Source organism: Cibotium barometz, chromosome 43 (genome assembly GCF_041138505.1).
Source record: "Cibotium barometz isolate CiBa-2024 chromosome 43, ASM4113850v1, whole genome shotgun sequence".
Lineage (NCBI taxonomy): Eukaryota > Viridiplantae > Streptophyta > Polypodiopsida > Cyatheales > Cibotiaceae > Cibotium > Cibotium barometz.
The window spans coordinates 29,694,605-29,700,604 of record NC_141088.1 but is presented as its reverse complement, the minus strand read 5'-3'; positions in this window follow the sequence as shown (position 1 = coordinate 29,700,604).

Here is a 6,000-nt window from a genome sequence, read left to right as displayed (position 1 = left end):
TGTTTCTTGTGCCTTGGCTTGTAAACGTGTTAGCACATTCAAGGGCACTGTGGACAATTGCCCGTTTTCTACACTTAAGATGTTAAGAGTTGTATTTTGTGAGACGAGTTGCATTGACGCAACTCGTCTTGGGCAATCTTGGAACATGTGCTCAATGCCACATTGTTCACACATAGGTCGCAAGGGGCCAGTGACTATGGGCATGGAAGTATTCCAAACTATGCAATCTACCACCTTGTGAGGTCCACGACAATAGAAACATTGAAGTGTTTGATTAACTGCTTCTTGAGCAGTTTTTACCCTTTGGATGGTTTCTATTTGGTGCACAAGAAATGGAGGTTTCGAGTCAATTGTGTATGAAGCGAGACACTTTTTAGTATCATTGTCAAAGGTCTTACAATATATGCAGTATAGAAGAACAGGTACCTTGTATGCACAATGGGGATTGGGATGGTTGTAGTGATTGCACTCAACACAAGGCATTTCGTTCCTCACTTGTAGAGGCATTAAGGATGTCTGGTTTTGAAGGTTTTCATCCTCTCTTAGAGATGTCGATTGGAAGGTTTTAAGCAAGGCTGCATAGAATTTGGGAAATGTCCATTCCGAGATCGATCTTTCTTTTGCCATTGCTTCATTTGGTTTAGATGAGGAACACCTCATAGCATGATCATCTTCTAGCATGTTGTCATCTAAACGTATTGCTTCTTTACAACATTGATCGAATGTTTCCGGATTGGATACAATGATCAAGTTGTGTAAGTTGTTATTCTTCAAGCCCGTCCTAAAACATCTCTTCAATTAAACATCGTTTAATTTTTCCCATGACTCACAATGTGAGCCCAAGAGTTTTATCCGAAGAATAAAATCTCTAATGGATTCACTTGGTTGACGCTCATTTGAATAGAGTTCTATTGTTGCACTCCATTGATCACCTTATCTAGAAAAGCCATGAAAATAGGCTGATTTCAAGGTTTTGAAGTTGGTCTTGATTGCAGGTATCAATGTGATGAACCATCGACTAGCTTTTCCCTCTAAGCATAGGTTCAATGCATGTACCTTGGTGGGACAGTTGGGATTTCCAAAAGCTTCACATCTCTGTGTTCAAACATTTGAATGAATTGAACAGGGTCTGTTGTTTTGTTATATTTGCCCATAATTTTGGAAATTTATACGGCCGTATTTTTGTATGAGTTACTAAGGCCATATGTGAGTGCTATTGTTGGGAGAGACTCACTGAGTCCTTGGGCTACCCCCTTTCCTAGACTAGTCAGTATATCCAGGGTGTGGGCATCCAGGAAAGGGTTGGTACTTTTAGGATTTGTGGAAATGTTAGGTAAGGGACCAAAGCCCGTTGGGATCGAAGTGATAGGGGGTGTAAAACCCGATGACACACTTGTTATAAGCATGGCCAATGGTATGGGGAGGTGAATTTGCGGCATAGATCTCAATGCTTCAAAGATGTCACCCATTGGATTGTCCTTGTGTGATCCCTCGCACTCCCTCTATCGTGGCCATGTCGAAGCGCCTAAATGCTCCTTAATGAGAAAACACTCATTTTTTTAATTATTATTTGCTTTTTATATTCTCCCACGGCCTATTACAGCCTCAAGAGGCTTGGCGTACTCTTCGTTCGATTAAACGGATGTCTGTTCGCCCTAAATAGCTTAGGCGCTATATGCACGTGAACGACTTGAGATAATTTTCTGGAAAAAGCATATGCTAGTAACTTCTCAGATGGAAGAGGAGGTCCTAAAACCTATTTTCCATCATTGTCTCAAGACAAAAAAAAAAATCTGAGAAATTTTTCCCTATTCCGCAGCACGTTTTTGAGAGTGTTTCAAAAGAAATTTTGGTGAAAAACTTTGTATGAGGGAGTTGTAACATTTTTGGAGTACTACAACTTTGTTTCCTTGAGTCGTTCATGATTTTGTCGTTTAGACCTTCAAAAAGTAGCTCGAATATGGCTTGTCGTCGTTTTCGCATTGTTTTTTTATGATTTTTCGTGGTTTTTGGGATGTTTTTTGCCTTGATTTCTGGGTCAAATTTTGAGGCTGCTGGTCGGAGGCCAAAAATGGTTGATTTTGACTTCGGACGGCCAAGTCCAAAGTCGAAGAGCTCGATGTCAGCTTTCCGATGAGCCCTAGAGCGCCTTCATTGGATATACGGTTTAGGAGATACGAGCCTCCAAACAGGGGTGTTTTTTTTTGGCCGACGGACCCCTTTTCACCCTGACGGACTTCATGGGTTTTATAAATTTTGATAGTTTTTATTTTTTATTTTTTATTTTTTATTTTTGCGTGAACTCTAGTTCTGTGAAGTTGCAGAAAATGGTACACGCCGTGAACCGGACTTTACGGAATATTAAATTCTTTTTTTTACGTGGTTCCCAAGGACGTGAACCTTCTGGGCGTGAACTATAGTTTCGTGAAGTTGCAGAAAATGGTTCACGCCGTGAACCGAACTTCACCGAATATTAAATTCATTTTTTTTTGTGCGGTTCACGAGGACGTGAACCTTTGGGCCATGAACTCTAGTTTCGTGAAGTTGTAGAAAATGGTTCATGCCGTGAACTGGACTTCACGGAATATTAAATTCGATTTTTTTAGCGCGGTTCTCGAGGACATGAACCTTTTGGGCGTGAACTCTAGTTCTGTGAAGTTGCAAAAAATGGTTCACGTCGTGAACTAGACTTCACGGAATATCAAATTCGATTATTTTTTATGCGGTTCCCGAGCAAGGACGTGAACCTTTTGGGCGTGAACTCAAGTTTCGCGAAGTTGCAGAAAATGGTTCACGTCATGAACCGACTTCACAGAATATTAAATTCGATTTTTTTTTTTTGCATGGTTCCCGAAGGAGGATGCAAACCTTTTGGGTGTGAACTCTAGTTCCTTGAAGTTACAGAAAATGGTTCACGTAATGCGTGTTGACACCTTTGGCTTTCTTAATAGAAGTAAATTCAAAAAGTATTATGATCCTCTTACCAAGGAAGCCCTATGGGTTGTACATGATAAAAAGACAGCCACCAAAGAAAAAGAAGAATTAAAGAAAGCATAAGCTCGACAAGAAGCTAAAGAAAGGAAAATCCGACAGTAGACGTGAACCGGCTTCATGCAACTATTAAATTCGATTATTATTTTTTGCACAGTTCCCGAGGCCGTGAACTCTAGTTCCATGAAGTTGCAGAAAATCGTTCACGCCATGAACCGGACTTCACAGAATATTAAATTCATTTTTTTTGGAGTCTAGTGGGAAATACGAATTTTTCTTTTTGGGGGTGGATATTTTTTGAATTTAAAATGAAAAGGATATGGGCATTTTTCCAAAAAGGTAAGTGGGAATTAAAAAAAAGTCAACCTTTTAATGACACCCCTTACACCCTTCATAAATGACCCCCAAAACGAACAATTTGACAACTCATGAGCATCTACTCATTAGCCTTAATGAGTTATGTAAAAAGCGATTAAGAATTAATCCAAGATTAATCCTTTCACTAATCTTTTTCTCTTTTACACTAATCAAAGACTCTAATTAACCACTAATCTCTAATTAATTCACATAATTGAGCATATCATTGAATAGAGCAAGGGAATGCTAATCTTTTTGCATCAACAAATGTGTAAATTAATCTAAAATAGGAGATTAATTAGACTCTTAATTATGGTCTCCTCTTTTAAGAGAAATTTAGCAAAGAGAGTTAAATTTCTCCATTTGATGAAAAAATTGATGTGATTAGATGTTTTCATGCATCCAGATGCTCTCAAAACACTCAAAAACACCAATTTTGACTACTCATATGATCAATTTAGACCCCAATTAACATATTTTCTAAATTTTTTGCCTCTCTTGAGCAAGATTAATCACCCTTAATGACAAAAACCAGTCCATTAAGAGAAATTAGTCAAATTCAAGGGTTTTTTGATGGTTTTAAGAAATTTTTTTGAAAGATTAAGCTACTCCTAATACTTGCTAATACTCTAATCTAAACAATTTCAACAATAAACACACAATTAAACTAAAATTAATGATCTTAGTTCTATGTTTAACCCTAAAGAGAGCTAACATTCACTAAAAATTACATTCTATTGCATTGTTTGATGCAATGGATGCAAACTAAGCCTAATACAAACTATGTGCAAGCCCTAAGAACATGAAAAACCACAAAAACTATAAATTAATCTAAAAAAATAAGCAAAAAGCATTCTTTTCAAAAACAAAAAAGAGAGCTATTCTACACCAAATCTCACACAAATCACCATCCAATCCACATCTTTTTCATGGGAAACCATTAATCAAGATAATGGTCAATAGGTAATGCGTGGATTAGAGGAAAAACGATGAAAAAAGCCAAGGGATGGTTCCTCGACCGCAGCGCCAAAAATGTTATGGTTCACCCTAACCCTCCTTGAAACACATCCAAAAAGAGATTACCTGGTGAACCGCAACTGTCATGAGAATCTTTCCAATGGCCGAGCTCGTAACCCTTGAGGTATCCAAGCTCTACAACTCCTTGAGAAGCAATTCCACCGCTCCTCCCGTGTGAGCGTTGTCACACCGCCGCGTTGCACTATGGGTACTCGTCCCTTCTCTCACCTCACTTCACTCACACACACTCATTAGCATGCATTAGGGAGGGATATTAACGAGAGGATTAGCAAGAGAAAGACTCAATTGCACAATGAAAGAGTATATTGTATTATGAGAGATATTCACTTATAAACATGGCCAGTGTTCACACTCACTTAAACTGTGGCCGGCCAGGCACTTTAGGCTCATAAGAGGCCTAATGCTACTACAATGACTACTCTCGTAATATATCCATGAAGTACATCACTTAGGACTTCATCCTAACTTACTACCACACGCTCTTGAAGCGAGAATCTCCATAAATACTCCATCATACCATTATGGGCGCCCGACCAAACTGTAGCTTTGGACACTATTGCTCTTGAAGCGGGAATCTCCATAAATACTCCATCATACCATTATGGGCGCCCGACCAAACTGTAGCTTTGGACACTATTGCTTCATATCTTGAATGTATAACCCTTTGGTGTATCTACCGTGACTCTTTGATGTAAGATAATGGCGGTAGCTTTTGTTAACCCTAGAATTGGGTTAACACTATGCCCCATGGAGCATCCTCCCTCCATAACCAAAACCAAAGGACATCTAGAAGTTCCCATGAACAAGAAGCTGGGACACTACTTTGAAGCGATGAAATGAATGTTGTGTTACTTTGTCATGTACAAGGAACTTACAGTCTCTCCAAAATCTTGGATGGTGGTGTTAGTGTCACTAAGGATTATTGGGAGGCCTAGGGTAGGCTACTACTCATAGGTACAAGTCATACAATGAACCTTGGAAGGCCTTACATGAGAGGAGAAAGTCTGATTCATGATTGGGAAACCAATTATATCTATATATGAAAAGGCTCCTTAAAGGTAAACTTGAAGACAGGGGAAGACTCATCCCATGGGCTAAGGCATTCTTACTAAATGAGTCTAATAAAAATGTATAAATCACTTAGCTTGGGAACTATAAGGATTGGGTCCATTTGGCAACCATGGACACTTTTCTACAAAACCTTGGAATAAGGTTTTCATGACTGTATGGGATGACCACCTCCTTATTCATGCATGCAACATCCCTTTGGGAGCTAACACAGTGACCTTGAGCCAGGAGTAGTGAGCTAGTGATACAAAAGGGGTCAACTTCTACATTACCCACAACCACCTAGTCAAGAAGGAGAAAACCCCATAGAAAGCCTAAGAAGTTTCTTCTCCCCATGGATATGGATCTTCACTATCTTCGCTATCTTGAGGCCATAGATTCACATGAAACCTACATTTAATAGTGGGAAGATTTGCTAAATAAGTTCACCATTTAGACCAAGACATAAAAGTGATAAGGATCCCACGAGCTTTGAGCAGAAGCCAAGCTCTGGCCAAGTTGCCAAACGTAAGCTCCAATAAGGTTAAGGCTGATGTAAGGAAGGAA